Source organism: Rhea pennata, chromosome 1 (genome assembly GCF_028389875.1).
Source record: "Rhea pennata isolate bPtePen1 chromosome 1, bPtePen1.pri, whole genome shotgun sequence".
NCBI classification, from domain to species: Eukaryota; Metazoa; Chordata; class Aves; order Rheiformes; family Rheidae; genus Rhea; species Rhea pennata.
This window is the reverse complement of record NC_084663.1, coordinates 198,174,496-198,194,893: the sequence shown is the minus strand read 5'-3', so window position 1 is coordinate 198,194,893 and position 20,398 is coordinate 198,174,496. Positions and strand designations below refer to the sequence as shown.

The 20,398-nt window shown below is 40.6% G+C and overlaps 1 protein-coding gene across 2 annotated transcripts in view; it reads left to right on the top strand.

Annotated features, from left to right (window-relative positions):
• The first annotated feature begins 3,351 nt into the window (after positions 1 to 3,351).
• The window catches only part of ZC3H12C (zinc finger CCCH-type containing 12C), a 37,577-nt gene continuing 20,530 nt past the window's right edge, over positions 3,352 to 20,398 (top strand). The window contains exon 1 of one of the 2 annotated variants that reach the window (XM_062577433.1): positions 3,352 to 3,429. The gene's annotated coding sequence lies outside the window, so the exon portion shown is untranslated. Of the gene's footprint in view, positions 3,430 to 3,612; positions 3,754 to 20,398 lie in introns of those variants that run through there. The other variant, XM_062577417.1, reaches the window with a different exon arrangement.

Genomic DNA, 20,398 nt, shown 5'->3' with positions numbered 1-20,398 from the left:
ATTAACAAAATTGTCATAGCAGCTTTGTAATATAAAGCATATAGATTTTTCTACACAAATAATGGTAGAAGCAGCAAAAGATTTTGAGAGATGTAAAAGTAATTCGAAGAAATGTGGAGCTGAGGAGGAAAAATAATGCCCGTTGGAGGTTAAAGAAAGAGCTAGATTAACTAGATATTTCAAGGATGTCAGTTTTGAATCAGGGACCATAACTGTTTTGAGTGAAAAAAGGAAAGGATGAGGGTCTACTTGAAAAAGTTACTCAAAAGACTGAGGCAGGAGGCCAACAAGAAGCATACTCAATGTTTGGGACCTTAAAGTAAAGCAGCAATTATTTAAGAAGATAAAAGCAACAGATATTTATAACCATGACATTCTGCTGAAATTATCTGCCATGGAATATGCGATAATGTCAAGAACAGGCTGGGTCAATAGACTCTTCTGAGCAGGTGTTACCTAAGAGAAGCAGACTGCTGTAGAGGAAGGCACTACACACACATTTCTCAGGCTGAAAGGTGGGTTAGTTCAATCAAATTACTTGGCCAAGCAGGCTGCCTTGTTGGACAACTGCAAGAAAAAAAGAGGCACTCTTGAATCTACAAGCAGAAAATTACTAAGTCAGAGAAAGCAGCTATAGCTAGATAAGGAGAGAGCAGAAATAGCAGGCTAAATGCACAACATAATTGAAAAGGTATAGAAATTTTGAAAATACAAATATGTTTTTTTAAAAGTCAATTGAGACATAAAGTTGCTAAAGCAAGTCTTACTTAACAGAGATTTATAATCTCAGGAAAGAAGACAGTAGGGAAACTAGAGTTAAAATGTACAGGAGGATGGTTTTAGAAAAAATATGTTGTTTATGAACATGTTATTCTCTATTGTTATATTGTACTTATACGAACACAGATTCTGGAAATAAAGAAGATACCGATTCCAGAAAGGGGCCGCTGATCCTATTTTCCTTCTTCTCATTTTTAAGTACTGATTATGCTCACAGGTGCTTTATCTTTTATTAATAACAGTTTCTTCCTCTATTTGCTGATCAGGAAAATATTGTGCAACATGTGAAAGTCCCAAGGAAGCTGCTGAAAACCTGAAGAGTGATGTGACAAAGATTGTGAATATGCAACGGGGAACAAAACTCAGAGGCTGAAGAGAGGTGTGGGAAGTGCTGGGCACAGGAGATGAATCCACTGCCCCTGGCTGTCCTAGTGAGACAAATGTCTTTAAACTCTCACAACAATCCCTTCCAGATATTACTCCCATATTTGAGTTTAGTGGTGATGGGACAGAAAAATCATAGCCTGTGACTCCCACACTTCTCTCTTTATTGGGAAGCAACTTGCTTCTGAAGCCAATAGAGAGGAAATGGGCATCGGGGTTTTGCCAATCCCATGACATCAAGTAGCTTATTTCATTTTGAGTAAACCTCATACCTGGGCAGTAAATGAGTTAACTCATGCTTATAATCAGCAGGTGTTAAAGCGCAAATTTACTGCACGCTTACAGAACCTAGTCTCAGAATGTCTTCTGAAACAGGACTTAAGGTCAAAAGATCCTTTAGACAAAACTCACTGGAATTATAGTTTACTAAGGAAAAAAGTTAATGTGAAACATTCTTGTGACTTTAAGTAGCTTCAAATCAATTCCATTCTGTATTGCTCTCTTCTCTTATTCTGATAATTGACAATCATTTTCTCCAGTACTGTAGTGCTTTTAACTGACTCATGCACTCCTCAATCAAAGGCAAAGACTAAGCACTAAAGTAGCACTGCAAGTGTCTGTTTAATTCTTTAGTTCTGCTTTCACTGATTTCCTCCTTTAAATATTCATAGTTGCATTTGGACACCACTCTCACACTTCTGAACCAGAATCTGCACGTCCAGGACTAAGAGAACAAGCTTTCTTTTTTTCTTTTCTTTTTTTTCTTTCTCACGAGAGAGGTCTCAAACTCCTTCTTCATAGTTAATTGAAGACCTAAACCAGAGGAGAAAGCCACCCTCCCACACCACGAGCTGAGCTCTCCACACTCATGACGACGTCAACTGGGGATGAGGTACACGGAGAATTCTGACAAACTTTGAGCTGAGTGAGTCGAACGGACAAAACCGTACCACCAAGCTTACACACTGAGTATGTCAGCTCTAAGAGGGGGAGTTTATTGAAACACCTATAGGAAAGCAGCACCACTCTGCTCCTCTAGAATCTTTTGTCCAAGCAAATACTTCATATTTTGCTGGAAAAACACAACCAGCAGAGCAGCAGTAACTACCAGGCTCGTATTTCTGTCTACGGCTTGAGTAGATTAGGGGCAAGATTTAGAAAAATTTAGCCCCTTCTCTGCTGGCCACCTGAAGAATATTTTATGAACCTCAGTAGCAGAAGAGAGAGTAACAACTAAACGCACCCTCTAAGGCCTGCGAGCAGCAGTCGTGCTACAGCTCGCAGGCGCCCAGCCAGCTAGCGGGTGCAATCACCACGTCGGAGTTTCATCCATCGCGCCCAGCCGCCCTCCTGGCGTCGAGCCACGGCGGCGTCGAACCACGGCGGCGTCCGCGCATGGCTCAGCGGCGTGGCGGGAGGAAGCGTGGCACAGCCAGAGCCTGGGACCAACGCGAGGATTCCCAGGACATCACCAGCTCTGTCACAAACTCGGCTTTGGCAGCAAGCTCTCACCCGATCCTCACTTCTTCTCGCGTAGCGGCAGGGCCAACGAGGCATCGGGAATTTAAGCGATCAGCGTCCTCGAGCGCCTCGAGGTTTTGCGGAGCGTTAGGCTCGATAGCCGCCTCCTCCGCACGGCGGGACAGCGGCCCGGGCCCCGCCGCGCCCTCCCGCTGCTGGGCCCGAGCGGGCCCCTCCGGCGCCGGCGCCGCCTCCCCCCGGGCGGCCGAGCGGTCGCTCGCGGCGCCTCAGCAGGTGCCTGGCGGTGGCGCCGCCCCGTCATGGCCGCGCCGCGGACATGGTGTGACATGGCCGCCGGCCCGGCCTGCCGCGGCGCCCTGGCGGAGCGGCGCCGTTAGCCCAGGCTCCCTCCGCCGGCGGCGCCAGCCGGAGGAGGGGACAAGGCGGCGGCGGCGGCGCAGTGCCGGCGGCGGAGCGCCCCTCAGCGCCGCGGGCAGGCGGCGGGAGGGCGGCCCGCCCGCCGCCGCCGCGAGCCGGGCTCCGCCGCGCGCCGCTGTGGCTGCAAGTGGGTCCCGGGGCCGGGAGGGGCGGGCGCGGGGCGGGCGCGGCCGCCCGCGGCGATGGCGGCGGCGAGGGGGAGTGTCCGCGGCGGAGGCGGCCCCGGCAGCCGCCGACTGACGCCCGTTGCCCGGGCCGGCGCGTGTGTAAACACGGGGCCGCGGCGTGGCGGACCGGCCCTGCCTCCCGGCGCCTCCCCGAGGTCGCCCGGCCGGCGGAGGCCGCCGCGCGGCGCTTCGCGGCCAGGTAGGAGACGGCCCCTTCCCCTCGGGCGGCGGCGCCCGGCCCCTGCGCGGCCGCCCGGCCCTGGCGGGGCCCTGGCGGGGCCCTGGCGGCGCCGCGGATCGCTGCGCTCCCGCCCGGCGGGGCCTGGAGGCGGCGGCGGCGGCGCCCAGGGAAGTTCCCGGCGCTGCGGCCCGTGCGGGGCCGCCGGGAGCGGGCGGCCGCGGACTGGAGGTGCTGCCGGGGCGCTGCCCCTGCGGCTGCCCTCGGGCTCCTGGGAGCCGCTGCGGCCAGGGGGGCGTTGCGCCAGGAGCGCTGAGGATTTAAGAAGGAATTTGGTAGTTTCAGGTACTGTACTTGTTCTTCCGTTCCCATGCGTGTGACTTTTGGGGTTTTTTAATTCTGTGAGATCAATGGCGATTTACTCTCAGGCTCTCAGCTTGCGCGCAGCCAGGAGTGCTCTCTGCCTGAGTTTTTTGTGCTGTTTAACAGAATAGTGACCTGTGATAGTCAGAAACCCCCAAAAGCATTAGCTGAACCATTTGCAGGACTAGCTGGAGCTTTTAAGTTGTGGTTTCTTTTTTAAAAAAATCCTTTTCTTTCACCTATGTGTCTTGGAATTAATTCTGCGGACACGTGTGAGCGATGTCGGGCAGGCACCGCTGCACTGGTGGAGCTGTGATGTTGTTTTATCCTCCCTCCAGGGGAGGAAGCTCTGGCGCGAGGTGTTTGCACAGCACCTACCACGCTGGGCCCTCCTGTGCTCCCATCGGGCAGCCCTGGTAGGGCCAGGTAACCCTTGCTGCTGCTGGAAGTTGGCTTGAACAGGCAAAGCCACCTTGCTGGACGGTAGCTGGCATCTCCTTAGCGGGAGGAGTGAAAATGCCTTGTTGCCCCTGCCTTGTCCTCCTGGTCTGTGTGTTTGCAAAATGGAGACATAATTCACCGTTGGGGGTCTCATAGGTACGGGAGCTACGTAAATACCAGTGTCCTTGAGGAAGCGCTAGATCTGTAACTGTCTTTCGATGTCAAAAGGAAATTAGCCTTTCAAGTATGTGCGGGTTTTCAAAGAGGCAGGGTGCTCGCTTTAGCACGTAACACTCACCCATGTAACAATCTCTTGAGTTTACTACAGCAGTTCTTTGATACAGTGTTAGATAAATCTTCATCAGCTAATTTTTCTGATGTTGCTCCATGGTGAGATTCCCATTCAATGAAGTGTAATGTAGTGAATGAAACAAGTCCTCTTTAAAATGACAATGTGCTAGAATTTTGTTATCTTGGCATAAAATAAGTTTACAGCTATTTTAGTATGTTGACACAATGATTCCACTACTCATAAAAGGTTTTTATGGAGGAAGTGTGGTGTTTTTCTGTTTGTTTTTTGTTCTTCTGGATTTTTTTTTTTTTTTTGCTTTGACATCTCTCCCTCTCTATCGCCCCCTTTTTTTGTTAATTAGACCAATCAGTTTTGAGAAATCAGAAAAACTTCTTGACATACCATTTTCCTGTTTTTCCTAATGGAAGTAGTGAAGCCAGTTTTTTGATATTTCTTCTCACCACAAACCTTGCCTTTATGGTTTTAGTACCACATGGCTGTTACAGTTATTACTACGCTAGGCTTCTGTAGGGCAGCAATCGTCTCAATATGGCACACTAGACTTCTGCTCTGAGACTTTTTGCAATTAAAAAATGTACATATTAAAATTTTCAACAGGATTTCTCAGCAACAGCCTTCAGTTGTGTTCTGCTGATCCAGAGAGTCCATGAAATCCATTTCTCAATTATCATTTGTGATCCTTCTAGAAGAGTGGGTATTGTTTGAGAACTTGAGCTCCAGTAAAAAAAAAAACCATTATACATCTGCAAATCAAAAAATCTTATAATGTAAATGCAAGGAGAATTGGAAGTTATTTAAGATATTCACTTGAAAAACAAAACACACAGCCTCAAATTCATATAGTGTGAAGGGATTATCCGGACTTGACTCATCTAGGTAGAGCTGAGCCGAGCAGAAGTCCTTTGGAGTGATTTCACCACTTGCTTTTCTGGATTGTACCAGCCTGTAGAAAGATGAGTGGTATTCCAAAGCCACTTATTTTTGTGACAGAAACTAGGCTAGCAATTGATGGGGCTTGAAAAGATAGGAGATGCAGTGCAGTTTTGATGAAACTATTTACTGTTCAATTTTACAGGGATAGCTCAAAAACCTTATTTTTTCCATGAGATTTTATTCATCCTATGTGCAGCTGAAAATATCCTGTGAGGTGAAACAAGACAACTGAAAGTCAAACTGAAGTGAAATTAAGAACTTGTTTAGGTGAGGTCAGTTCTTATTCATGGCTATTTCTGGAAGAAATAAGCAACTTCGTGTTTGGTATATGTGATTTAGTTTCATTTCTTCCTAAGTGAGATTTTACAATTTGTAATATATTTCCTGCATGAGATCCATAACTTCAGGTTTGAATTAGTACTTAAAAAAAATTGCTCTTGAATACTTCAAATCTGCATTTTTTTTCAGTGGATACTTTTTTTTTTTTTAATGGAAGATACTAGTCAGAATTTGGTTAGTCTCAGCTTCTAACCGTGGACCTTTTCACAGTCTATAATTTATCTAATCCTAAAAGCTGAAATACAGTGTACTTAGAGGAGAGTAACTGTAGGAAGAATGAGAGTATTTTAATAATTAAGAGGAAAGATGAAAAACATGCAACAAATTTATGGCTCAAAATTTGTTTATCATCTTTTTCCTGTTCTATAAATATTATTCTGTTTCCTTTGCTATTCTGTGATGTGATGTCGCTCATATATCTAGGAAGTAGTGGATAGAATTTTTTTAAGCTATTGAAGAGAGATTTCTTCATTCACTCATTTCTGTACTGTTTGTTGCCATGGCAGCTAGCCAAGTGCCTTATTAGTGATTAAGATAGTTAGTTTCCCCCTCCCCCCCCCCCCCAAAAAAAAAAAAAAAAAAAAAATCTTGTGGTCCTGGAAACTATATCTGGATTTTTGTAAGAAACGGATGTTACACAAAATGAGTTGCTTCTGTGAGGAGACTGAAATGTTTGTCCTTTAACTGAAGTTACTGTGCAGTTAGGCATTGCATCTCTTATTATGTGTTGTACAGTTGTGTTTAAAATCCTATCTTCTAGCATGCTGAGTATTTAAAGTAAATGTGTTCCTTCTACCATATGCTTGAAGCAATAAACCCCATTGACTGAACAAGCTTTTATTTTTATATTTGAAAGAATTGTCACTTTTTTTTAAAAAAAAAGTACTGAATTGTATGTTAAAAGTAGTATACAAGAAAAGTATGTAACAAATGTATATAGCAAAAGTAATAAGATGGTGTAACAAGAAGTGGAGTCATTTTTCATACCTCATGGTCTCAATGTATAGTCATTTCCAGTTAGCATGCAAATGGAAAATCAATTGTAATCTGTTCAAAATTGCTTCCTGGTAGAGCTGCGAGGCTTCCCTCCCATCCCCGTGATTTTGCTTCTGCATGTCTTGTGGAATATGCAGCTCCCCAGAGTTTGGGGGGGGGGGGAAAGGGGGAATTGCAGATGTTTCCCATTGTAAAGCTCAGCATCTTTACATGTAGTTGCGTAACATCTTCAGGCTTTGTCAAAAAGCATGCTGTTTTAATGATGAGCAGAAACTGATGGAGGTTTTTATAACCCTGGGGTCTTCTGCTTAGATAAACCATGCTTTCTTCTTTTATGTAGCTCAATGAATGTTTTTGCCTAGATCCTAGCTTTTGTTTAAAAAGGCTGAGCTTACACTACACAAAATTCAAAAATGTGAAATTAGACTGGACATGCTGTCCTTTTACTTTCCCATTCTGCAAGGATATTGTATTCCCACCTTAGGAATTGATTTTAGTTTTTTGGTAAACTAAAGCTCTTTTTCATTCTTGAATCATAGATATAGAATAAGAATACTTTTAAAGAGTACTTTGATTTTCAGATCTCTTGTCCTAACTAGAAAAGCTCAAACAAGACCTTTTCAAAGTTTACCAAAGGGGAATAGAGAGGCTAACCCTGTGAAATTTCAGAGTTTCTTTATTATTCTTTCCTTTCCAGGCTCACCTCACAGGCACACTTCAGACCATACCAGTCTCTACTGCCTTGCCATTTTAAGGTTCCTCTTGCTCTATTTATGATACCAGTGTCACACTTGAAAGTTTTACATACGTCATCTTCCTCCCTGGGAGGGAAGATGTTTGTTTATGTATCTTGTTAGACATTCCCAGGGTCACTGTGTACTTTAAATGTAAAAAACTCATATGTACTCAGGAAATGCAGTTCCCAATACCTCTATTTTGGACCAAATTAATTTGGACCTGAGCTCTTTTAGGCAAACATGCCCCTTGCATAAATCTTCTAAGAGATTGTACAAACTGTGTAAAATGTGTTCTTTCTCAACATTACAGTTTACTTGAGGGTGGATAGTAAGGAAAAGGATTTTACTTAGTTGGAAGTGGGTATTTTGAGAAAAGAGTGGGGGTGGGGGTAATGAGGGATAGACAAAGCAAAACGCTCCGTGGTTGGGAGTGCAGGAGACTTCAATTGATACTAAGTATCCTCCCAATGGAAAAAAATAGAGTAATTTCTTTTGATATGAAAGGAATGTCTTAAGAAGTGGTTGAAAGTTGCAGAGTAGTGCCAAGACTGGAGAAGTTAGTGAAGTGGGGGGTGCAGTGCTACTGAGCAGTAAAAGTGACACTGGTTATTGCAAATACCTGAAAAGCAATCTGCTTGCTGTGGGTAGGTAAAGCTCAAAGGCTAGCTGGCGTCTTAAATCTTTGAGTGCTTCAGCATTTGGCAAAAATTATCACAATAATTTGTAAATAACTCTTTGTCTGTGCCATCCTCTCATATGAACTATAACAAAAAATGCATTAAGTTGAGAAATTAGTCAATCAGCTTTTGAAGTAAAATGCAATATGACTGATCACAAAGCTTTCAAATTTTGTGATGAGTTGAAAATCTCTATTCTGCTGTGACTTAGATCTTTTATCTTAAGACTAATAAAATCTAGTGTTTTGGCTGAGCTTGACTGGAAGAGGGATGGATTACAATTCCTTCAGTAGAAGCTATTTTTAGAGTCTATTTTTGTTCTGCAGACTGTTAATATAAGGAGCTGATATCGATAAATCCTGGTCTCTGGACTTTCCTGGTAACGGTTATAGTTGGTGTCCCAACTCTGATAGTCTCTTGAATCCTTCATCGTCTGTAAAGATATTTGACCCAATGAGTTACCTAGTCTTTTCAGTGCCAAGCATTGATGCATGGCCTCATCCTTGGTAAGAAAAGTTTCCCTGGTAAAGCACCATTAACACACATGGAGATCTCCAGTTTATCTCAGTAGTAGGTCTGAACACCTCAAAGTTTGTTTTATCACCTAAAGCCTTTCTATTCTAAAATATTCAACTGATTTGAAAACCTGAGATGATTCCTCCTTCTGCAATAATTCCAATACGTACTATTTGTATTGCCAGATAACCTCTGGAAATGGTTTGTTCTGGTTATGATTTGCAAATGCCCAGGGCGGTGCACCTTAATTGAAAGTCTCTATAGCAGCTGCTTCTAGGCTTGTTGCCGCCATTCTTACTGCCAGTTGGGTTTTTGCTACTCTTGCTGGGCTGTAAATTGGACTTGTTACTGTTTCTGGAACTGTCACTGTTGGATTGCAGTCTAGGTTTCTTGAAATTGTTGCTGAGCTACAGCCTATGCTTACTGCTGAAAGATTAAAATCTGAGCTTCCTGCTTCAGCTGTTATTTCTTCAGTCACTTGCTCATTTGTCTGGTTTTAGCTTTTATTTTAGCAGTTGGGTGTAGGGGGAGGGGAAGTAACACCTGGTATCATGTGTGCATTGATAGGACATTCATCGTGTTCAAGCAAAAAACTACATGGCTTGTGGCTACCTTTAAGTGGTATCCATTACTTGGGGGTTTGACTTTATTACCAAGAATTGTTCAAAGTTTAGACTGTTTTTGTGACCCTTCTGCCTTATTCTCTGGATGAACTGTTCCTTATACCCTTGTCTGGTGAATTACGAGTAATTAGATTACGGTTTCTTACAGAGATTGTAGGCAAATCCAGCCAGTCTTTCAAAATTCACAATAACTGCACTTTGGCTTTAAGTTTAATTATGTTATTTCCATGTATGGCCTCTTCATAAGGTTTTGGTAAGTATTTAGTGATGATGTTCCATCTGATTGTGGTTGCAGTCTGTATTGCACAAAGAATTGCATAAAATTAAAAATCTGTATTTTCAGTTTTGTCTTCATGGTGCTGATGCACAAGAGTCTAGCAGTGTTTGTGAAGCTAGGATTGATAATGGTCTGCTCACTCAAAAATGACTTTGGCTATGCTTCTTTGCAGGTGAGAACACCCCACTAAATTTCAGGTGGCAGTGTGTTCCTCGTCACTTACTTTTTGAGGTGTTCATCTGTCATAAGAGAAACTCTGGACAAACCCATTAGTATAGATACCAGTGTCATCCTCCTAACACTGGCATATCTTCCTATGCTTGACATACTTCCATAGGCAGTTTGAATTGTTCACCTGCAGTTTGGATGCATTCATTGGTATATGTGTGGGAACACTTGAAAGAAAACTGTTTTCAGTGAGACTGCCACAAAAACTGCCTCCAGCAGACTCTGTAAATAGTTTTAGCTCATCTCTTCCAACTTGATTATTTCATTCTAAAGGTTGATAGCATCATCAGTTCTGAATGAAATTTTCATGTTTCCTTCTGTCATTATCATAAGATCTAACTTCATGACAAAGTAGAACTTTGAAAAGCAAAATGTGTGAACTGAGAGGCAAAAAAGGCTCAAAATATTATGCTTAAGGAAAGACTCTTGGCAGGTAGTCACAGGACTAGAGTCTAGTCTGCTTACCAGCTTAAAAAAGATCCACAGGGTGGAGACTAAACCTAAGTAAATTCATTGTGCAGTATTCACTTCTATTTTAAAAGTTGCAAAATTCTGAACTTAGAATGAAATGACTCTAATTGAAGATCTACAAATATTATGTAAAATCACTGATAGATGTTTTGTCTTTTGATTATATTAGGTTATTAAACAAAAGTGGACAAATTCAAGGCCCAGCTGGATGCAACCGTGTCTAACATGCTCTAGGTGACCCTGCTGAGCAGGGAGGTTGGACTAGATGATCTCCAGAGGTCCCTTCCAACCTTACTGATTCTATGATCCTATGAAGCTGCTTTATTAGCAGATAAAATACTAGGATTTGAAAGACTGATGTATCTAGTTTTGTGTGCAGACTTCCTAGTGGTTTCTCCTGAGTTCTGGGTTACAGTAAATCTGAAGAAAATCCATAATGTCAGGTAGTCAAATAGACTTCTGCTGTGTAGCTGTTTGCTTTCTGTTTATTTTTGAACTCAAGTTTATAGCTACAGTAACTCTGGCTACTGTTAATACTTGTTGGTTCTATTAAAAGTTTCGCCAGAGAGTAAATGAGAATTATATTCTGAGTGTATCTTGACAAAGCATCCTATCCTCTCTACCTTTCTTGATTCTTACCTTTCTAAATCTGGTAAAAACGCCAGACCTTGATGTATTTTTCTGACTCTTTCAGCCCAGAGGGAGTAAACTGCACGGTTGAAAGTCTTGTAGAAAATCCACTGCTGGCAGCTCTCTCTGAGAAGGCTCCGGTCCAAAACGACAACTGCAACAGCATGGTACAGGCAAAGGAATTGTCTCTCAAATAAGCATAGCCCTATGCAGCCATTTAGGGCTACACAGAGTCCAACCAACACCTTGAACTCGGTCCAGAAACATGGAGATTATGGAACGCTGTTGCCAGCAGCATGACCTGAAACACAACCTGGCCATGTTACTAGACAATTTAAGGGGCCTGTTTCTGAAGGTCTTTTCAAAGTCTTGATAATAGTCTATGGCACAGATAACAGCTGTTAGGTTGACTGGCTAAGTCTCTTAAATTTATATTTAAATGAAGGTAATACTTTTTCACATAACCATGTTAGTTTTGTTAGAGGATTTTGTTCTGAAAGAACAAATTTGAATAAACATACTTTGCTAAGCATGACAGTGTACACTTTGTATACTGTTGTAAGTATTGTCTGGCCATCCAGTATTGTCACAAGAAAAGTTAATTAGACGATTCAAATTTTTGTGTTCAGAAAGCATCCAGACAGCATGACTCATTCTGAAAGTGGGAAGAGATCAAATCTAGCATGCATTGCTGGAAACTTTTTTTTTCTAGAACGATTTGTATCTCAGCGTGTCTGCTTCATTTCATGAATAATAAAATTAAGAAAGAAATTAAACAGAGTGCCCTTGGGCATTCATCTTAAAACAAACACTGTTCCCTGTTTTATTCCAGAAATCTATAGTGTGTTCTGTGCTGTCCTGATATTGATGAGAATGGGTTGCTCAACAGCCATCTAGATCAGTACATGACAGGAGTTTTCAACATTTTCTCACTTGCAAATTGCTGAAAATTTTCCAATAGAGATAGAAGACCCAGTGTAGATGTAGACTGACAACAAGTTGACTTTTCTTGGCTTTCTTTTGAAAACTCTGTAAAAATAGGGTTTACCTTTCAGGATTTGTAGACTGGAATTTGAAAATCAATGTTGTGTGATTTATTTTGTGTGTGTATATATGTGTATATCTTTCTTACTCTGAATATAATTTTTAATCTGAGTATATTAATAAATTAAGGGGTTTTAGGCTCTTACCTAAAAGAGGTACTGAAAGGGCAGAAATAAATATAAGGTATTGGATTAACATGCAGTCTTAAAGACAGCTAAAAACTGTTATATCTACCTCTCCGTTGCCTGTGTTTTAGACAGGAAGCAATGAGATATCAGTCCTGAAGTATTGCAAGATGAGTTGTTATCCTCATTCCTGGCTTAAGTGGTGTATGGAATAAATCTTCTTAGTTATACATGGTGGGTTTTTGTCACATCAAAGCTATTTACTTTCTAAATGAAAGTCTTTGTTTCAGAGAATATATTTCATTACAGGAATTACTTCTTAGTGTGATACTGAAGGGCAGTTTCACTGTTTTTCCTGTTGCGGAGTGCTCCTCTGTGCTTTCTGGACAGTTGATTTTTATGGCACAAGCCTGTCGGCCTCCTTATGTAGGCAAACTGTTAACCGGATGCAGCTGCATGTGGGCACCTCATCATCTGGTGACAAACAGCTCACGTGCTCATGGCCTTTGCCTACCCATAGGTGAGGAAAGGCTGGAGCTGCTTATAATCAGCAAAGAAGTAATTGCTGCTTAGGCTAACACTGAAGTACCTTCTCTTCTCTCTAAACAACATGTTAGAGGATGTCATGATGAATGTTGCAGCAGTTTGTGCAAGTCTTACATGCAGTCAATACTAATGCTGTAAAAGATTTTTTTTAAAGTAGAGTTTACAGACCTCCTAACCCCCTTTTAAGATGAAGGCCCATGGGAAAATACATCTCTGTTTTATTAAATGTTGAGAATAACTACAGATAGCTGAGACTTCTCTTCGAAAGTGAAATGTAAAGTATTTCTGTATATTTTTCTACAGACAAACATACCATTCTTGAAAATACAGTTGTTACTATTTAAATGAAATTTTGAAAAGGGCTAAATACTATTTTTATTTTGCCTAGAGAATAGCATCACTCATCTTTATCATAATATCAGTTGTTTTGTTTTGTTTTTTTTCTGAATTGCAGAGACATTTTACAGGTCATGTAATTCATTCCTCTGCAAGGCTGTAGAGTTTTGTGATCTCTTTTGTGACCACATATGGGTGCAGTCTAGAAAGAAGTTTGCTTAGTTTTGAGGAATGGTAGCTGGTGCTCTAAAGTGTTATACCTGGGATGGTTTGCATCACTTAAGATAGAAACCGGTGAAGAAGAATTTCTGTTATACTGCCACTTCTTAAAAGATAAGCAGTTGACTTTCAGTTCCCAAGTACAACAGAAAATGTAGGGTATTTTGCAATAGCACAGCAGTGTATTGCAGACAAAGCTCACAAACTTTTGTCATTACTTCAAAATTCAGTGGGATGTGATTAATTTTTAACTTGTACAGTATATTCCTGCAAATGCATCGTTTATTACTGAAGATTTAGCCTAAAGTTCTACAATAAAAGATAATGAAATATTTCAATAGGACAAGTCCTTTTTCTAATTGTGGCACTAGAATTACAGAATGACTGTTCTGTATGCTTGTATAAAATCATTTCTTCTTGAATAAGCTTTTGTTTTCAACATGTCTGAAATAACCCTGCTAGTTCCAGCCAACTCTTGTTTTTTTTTGTTTTGTTTTTTTGTTTTGTTTTGTTTTGTTTTTTTCCCCCTTCCTTACAGTAGCACTTCGCTAGTGCCTTCAGCCTATGCTGTCTGAATTTCCCAGCTGCTCCAGCTCTGCCTCCTTTGGTCTTTCTGATCCTCCCCTGCATGCTTTTCATACCAAACTGGGCACGGTGAGGAGGGGGCTCTTTCCTTCCAACCTCTCGTCCAGCTGAGAGATTCACCCAGCTCTGTGTCCCTCTGCAGCGTCCCAGCATGTCCCCCGTCACCTTGCTGTGTGCCATCCTGAAACCTCTGTCCCCCACTAGGTCTTTCAGTAAGCTCAAGAGGCTTGTCATCTCCAACCAGCTCATGACTTCATGTTAGCCTGCTGTTTAAATAAATGATACTAGGAACCTGACGAGAGCATCATAAGGTATGCAGAATATCTGATCTTTGAGCCATAAAAATAGAGGTGTTTATTGCTTAACTAATCTTGAAAGACCAGAAATTTGAGGAGTTATGTATGCTGTATTTCAGTGACTGGATATAACTTAGTAACATTTTTGTGTTTTAAATACAGTAATAGAAGTTTGGTAAACTAGTCAGGTTACTGGATTTGAAGGTTTTAGCAAAAGAAGTAGCGCTTTCTTTGTTCATCTCCACTGTGTGCTTTCTAGAGATGCTATTGTAGCCTGTCACATGTGAGAAGAGATTCACATTGTTTCTTACTGGGATTTCTTTGTTGACCTCATCATTCCCAGTAGGAAATGTAATATACTGATCAAAACCTTAACATGAATGCTTTTTTGTCCTAATACTTTTCTGTTATCACAAGCATGATTTAATAGAATGATCTGACATCTTGTAAGCCTTGGACATCACAATTTCTTTTAGGGAAGATTTGAAAAAAAATTCTTCAAAAACAATCAGCTGGTTCAAGTACTGGATACTGTGCAAAAAGTAGAATTAGAAAATGTTTTCTTAATTCCATGCAATTACAGCTTGTTAGAATATTTTATGTGAACAAAAAAATATAACTCAAGTCTTGAGGTTACCTAGTTTCAGTCTAGTTGTAGTCAGTGCTGCAGTATAGCAGCAGCATTAAGATTAATCAGCAACTAAAGTTTAGACTTGTTTCCCAGAAGACATGCAGTTGGAGTATGGAAAGTTACTTTGTGGGATTTTTATTATTATTGTAGAAGACATCAGAGGAGCATGTCTTCCCAAGGAGGCCTCTTACAACTTTATTTTTAATACAGACTTTTAAGCCAGATCGTATACTTGTCCTGGTTGTGCATGTAGAGCCCTGAGTACACCACTTCTGTGCCAGTAAGTTCTCAGTTTGTTACGGATATACATAAATGGCATCATATGTATCCTCTGCCAAAACAACAGGAGTTTCTGGTATCACAACAGGAGTGCCTGGCTCTGTTGAGAGGGATATTAAACTAATGACTAGCCAACTGATCCCGCTTGCATTTAGGGCAGTTGCAGGACATAGGTAAGCTAGACTGGCTTCTTATTTTGCCTACAGAAATTCTAATATGCTTAACATTATCCAATACCGGCAACTAAGGTAGTCTAAATACCGCAGCAGGGACTGATTAGCTTTTTCAGATCACTGCTTTTATTCGCTGTTTGCAAAGAAGCTTAATCCAGTGCTGGAGATCAGGCTTCCCACTGTGCTCATGGGTAGCTTTCTCTCAGTCTTTGTGTTCACAGTGGCAGAAATCAGTGAGGAGTCTCCTCCTGCCTCTGACTTGAAAAACTCCCCCCAAAAACAGTAGTGTTGGTAGCTAGCTGTTCTTAGTAGTGTTTAATGGACAGTTCAGAGAAACTATAGTTTGGGCTTTTGATTTTTGATATCTGTTTTCATGGTAAATGCACCAGTGTAACAGCATGCTGGTATGTGGTTTCATTTACCATCCTGAATAACTTAATATCTACATAAAGTTTGGGAAATTACTTGTAAGGTTCTAACAAACCTATTCACATTCTTCTGAATGCTTCCCAGTAGACTGCCTCTCCACCCAAGCAGAGGAGGACAGCTACTGCCGTGGTTTCAGTATTGCTCTTAGTCATGTAATGATGCTGAGGTTCAGTACGCTTGTACTCTTGTCACAGTCATTCAGATGAAAATTTGCGGATGGCGAATCTCCTCAGAGCTGCATACTTGTCTGCCCTAAGCTGTCTCCGGTAAAGTTACCAGGACTTAATGTGAAGGTCCACATCACTTTTTTAGCAGACATCAAACATAGCTATTCTTATATCACTAAACACGTGAACTGCAGGACTTGTGGTTCTGGAAATGTTGGAGGGATGAACACTGGAAGTCTTGTTGTTTTGTGCTTGGGTTTACTTGCAGCTTATTTCAATAAAAGTCATAGCAATAAAAAGCAGGCTGTGTCCCAGCTCCTGCCTTTTGTTCAGATCTTTCTTCATTGCAAAGAAGCAGAAAGATATTGGCATCTGGAACAGACCTGTGAAATAAAAGGGAAAGAAGTTCTGTTGCAAACAAATTTGAGTGACTCCATAACAAAAGGGTGGTTCATAGTGCCTCTCTATCAAGTACCCTAATGTTTCAATGCCACTGGTTAAAAATATCCATTATCCTATGAATTAATATGACATGTTTCCAGTGTAATCAGTTTCGCTTCCCACTGGAACTGAAATATAGGTATAAGTAGTTTGTTACGGTTGCATACAAATACAAGCTTATTACTTTTATTGAGTGATGCACTAAAGTGTCAGGAATTTCAGAAAGCAGTTTCTGAATGCATTTTAGTGTTTGGTACAGCGCACAAGCAAGTATGAAAGGAACCTAATACTAACGTGATTAATTTTACTAACAAGAATAGGGAAATCCACTGAGGGATCTTATTTCTCTTTAATATTTTTCCATACAAAGAACTCTTAGCTTCCGTTATAGAAGGGGATATATCCTTTAAGGTTGAAGCTTGGAGGGAGGGGAGGATAATTTCTTTTTTCTTCTTTCCTTTTTTAAGGAACTCACAACTTTTACTACTTAAAAATAATTCCTCTCTTTGTTTCATGAATTAGAAACAATGAGGAGAAGCTGAAGTCTGCCCAAGCCAGGTGTTTCTTGTTGGCAGCCTGCTCCCTAATGACTCTGGCTCTCATACAGCAGCTGCCTGCTAGTCTCTTTTGTATGGCCTATTGTTGCTGCACACCCCTCGTTAATACACATGCTGCCCGGGGCAGACCCTGAGAATGACATCAACTTGCTTATCTTAGAAACCTCCGAACCTGATGCGGGGTGGGGAGGTTGCCTTGCATCTGCCTGGCCAACTAATTGTGAGCTCTGCGGGTCGTGATTGGCTCCGATGCCGCTCGGCAATAGGTTAAGCAAAGACATTGCGGGTCCATCTGTTCGTCCATTCATTGTTCTGCTCGCTTGCCTGAAGTCTGCAGCCGAAATCGTGTTAAGGAGTTGCTGCTGGAACAGCTACAAGAAGCCAATGTCTGTGTGTTTCCCAGCGAACGTAAGTATACGGGTTTCTCTCTGCAGAAATAGGACGTTTCACCTTTCTGATGTTTCTGCCCGTCAGTTTGTATTCTGACAGCATAACTAGCTTGTGTGTTGGCTGAGATTTACACACTTTGCGTGGGTCTTGAAAAAAACAGAAAGAAAAACGTCTATGTTTGAAGATTAAGGCTATTAAAGGCTAATGCTTTAGCACAGTGCCTTTTATTAAGGAATTTTTAAGAGCATCAATAATGCTGTATTTTTAAAAATTTGAAAATGGTAGGCAGCATATCAACAGAACAAATTTTATGTTAGCCCCTTGGGGAGAAGGGGAAATTTCAACTTTAAGTTATGAGTGTTCACCCTTTTTCCCCACATATATTATTATTTAATTTGGGAGTAAGAGAAAAAGATGGGTTTTTTTATTCTTTTTTAAACTTTTCCATGGTACCATGTGATGGGTGAAATTTTCTGTATTTCTGAAAGTAGGAATGGCTCCATTGTGGGGTGTATGAAGTTACTGCAGTATAAGATGCAGCATTAGGGTACTCTCAGGTGGGAACGTTTTCCAGTCAGAGGCTTTGTTATGTTCTTAAATGTGTAAAATCTAGCTAGGTGATTTTTATAAAGTTTCTAATCTGTTTTGTTTTATGTTTTGAGTTCAGATGTTAGGCTGAAGAATAAACACTGTGTCCTCCATGAGCCTGTTTTCCAAGGATCCTGTAAAGGAAAAAAAAAAAAAGAAAAACACAAAGACCTTCATATTATCAGTTGGGAGGGAAAGCCAGCATATAAAAGGGTTAAAAAGAGGTTTGCATTTCTACCACATGCCCTATTGTGTGAACATATGCATGAGTCTATTGAAAGTTTTCAGAAGATGGGCAGGCCACCAGTTGCTGGTCTCCTGCAGTTCCAGTAGACATCTGTTGCCCCAGAGCATTAACCAATCTGTTCAATGGGACATCCTTCCTTTGTTAGATAGAGTGATGCAGACAACAGCACTTGCTGAAATACAATGGTAATTAAATACATAGAAACTACAGCAGTAGGTATTTATTACATATTCATTATTTTATTTGCATTGTTGTAGTATCTTTACCATTTGGACAACTAACACATTCATTTTTTTCTTATCAGCTATGCCCTTTTTTATGACAAGTAATTATAGCGTTTCAACAGGCTGTGATCTAAATATTTCCCATTTACTGTTTAGAAGATTTTTTTTTAAGTCTTCCTGTGTGAAAACAAGATGAACTATTTCACTGTAGAATGGATCTTCAGAAACTTTGAGTTTCTGTTTGCAGTTGCTGTTATGTTTGCTATAAGATACTCTATTTCACTCTGTTATATTTTCCTTCATGTACTAAATTTGCATTAAACAACTGTTTTTATGCTTGATTGGAAGTGGAAAATATTCAGAATATATGTTAAAAGATTAGATGATCTATTTGCCCACATCTCTTCTAGGAATAGATATGTTTTGTGTTAAGTGAATTAGTGAACTGATTACTGTTAATGGTTAGTGGAAAATAGTGGTGACTTAAGAAATGGAAAAAGAATGATTCTATAGTGTAGTGGCACAGTGTTCATACAGTGTTACCTTTATACTTAATAAATATCTTTGAGTTAATAATAGAGTATTTTAGGCCTTTAATAGTGAAGCTAGTCTGAGGTTATAGTTTAACTTCTTAAAAGTTTATGATGTCATAAGTATGTCTGAATTAGGACTTACCTGATTTATTAATTTTTTCATAAATAAAAAAATTTTACTCAACTGTGAGCATAACCAAAAACTAAAGACTTTTGGCAAGATTTTTTTGACTTTTTTTTGCTGTCTCTAACTTGAGTCAGAACTTGTAGCAGATATTTTTCTTACCTCTAATGCGTTGTATCAGGATGCATACTTTAAAACTACATGTATGTAATGAGGTGCTTGTAAGTGAAGAATGTAAGGAGTTCTTCATATTTGATGTCACCCCTTGAATAAATGGACCTTTTCTGTTTTTTTCTGTGAGCTTCATTGTCCTATTGGTATAGGTGCACTAGTGTTTATTTGGAATATAAATTCATTCAAACAGACTAGCTGGCAAATTGCTCCTCATTAACCAGCTCAGGATAAAATGATCAACTCCAACAGTGTTTAACAGTGACATCTGATTTTCATGGTTCTAACTAATGAATCTCATAAAGGACATGTGGGGATCTCCAAAGTCTAGTATTTCTAAGAGATGTTGCTGACCACAAATACAGCGTGCCAAGTTCACAGATGTTGTAAAAACTTGTCTGAAAATAAATACAGTTTGCATGCAGGGTGTAGGCCAAATTCCAGGAATAGTGCACTGCTTATGCAAAACTATTTCAGAAATCTTTAGCTTTGGTTTTACAGTAGATGCATGACTTTTTTAATTACCTTTTTAAAGCAATAGTACAGTGATTATATACTATCAGTGGCAGATTTTAAAGCTGCTGCTCTTTTTACTGTATTCTCTAAATATCTCTCTGAAAAACAGTAGAGTTAGGCAAAGGAAGCAATTCTGATGGAGCAAGACGTAGACTGACAAGAGATGTAAAGCAACATTTACTATGTATGCGTTCTCCACAGTGGACAAGTATCTCTGCTTATGGTCTTTTTTCACACGTAGATGATGTAGAGATCATCTGAAGTGTTTCATATAATGTCTTATTTTCAAGTACATGCATATACTATTTTTTGAAATTGCAATGGAGGATATTACAACTGTAGTGTTGTAAAGCATTTGCAAAATTTCAATAGGGAAACAGTTGGAGAATGACAAGTATTGTTTTAACTAACATTATAACAAAACAAAAAACTCCTGCTTCTGATCTATGCATTTTGAGATTTGCTTATCCCATGCTGTTAATGTCCTGTCTTCTCCCCCTGCTCTTCCAAAAAAAACCCAAAAACAAAAAAAAGCCCCTCCCTCTACTCTTAGTTCAATGCTAAAATGACATTTCACAGTACACGGGATTTAGGCAGTGACCCATTATCTCGGTGTATTCTGTGGCAGCAGTACATGAGCCAGCTCAACTTTTCAGTCCAGCTTAGAAGTGTTGCCCATTAACTATACTTCCTCCAGCCGGAGCAGATTGCGGCTTTCCCGGAACAATGATGTCGGCGCTCCCAGATTGGGTTGGCAGCTGCATTGTTCGCCGAGGGGAAACCAGACGCACTTAAGTCCCAGTCTTTTTCATGGGCTTTTGTTCA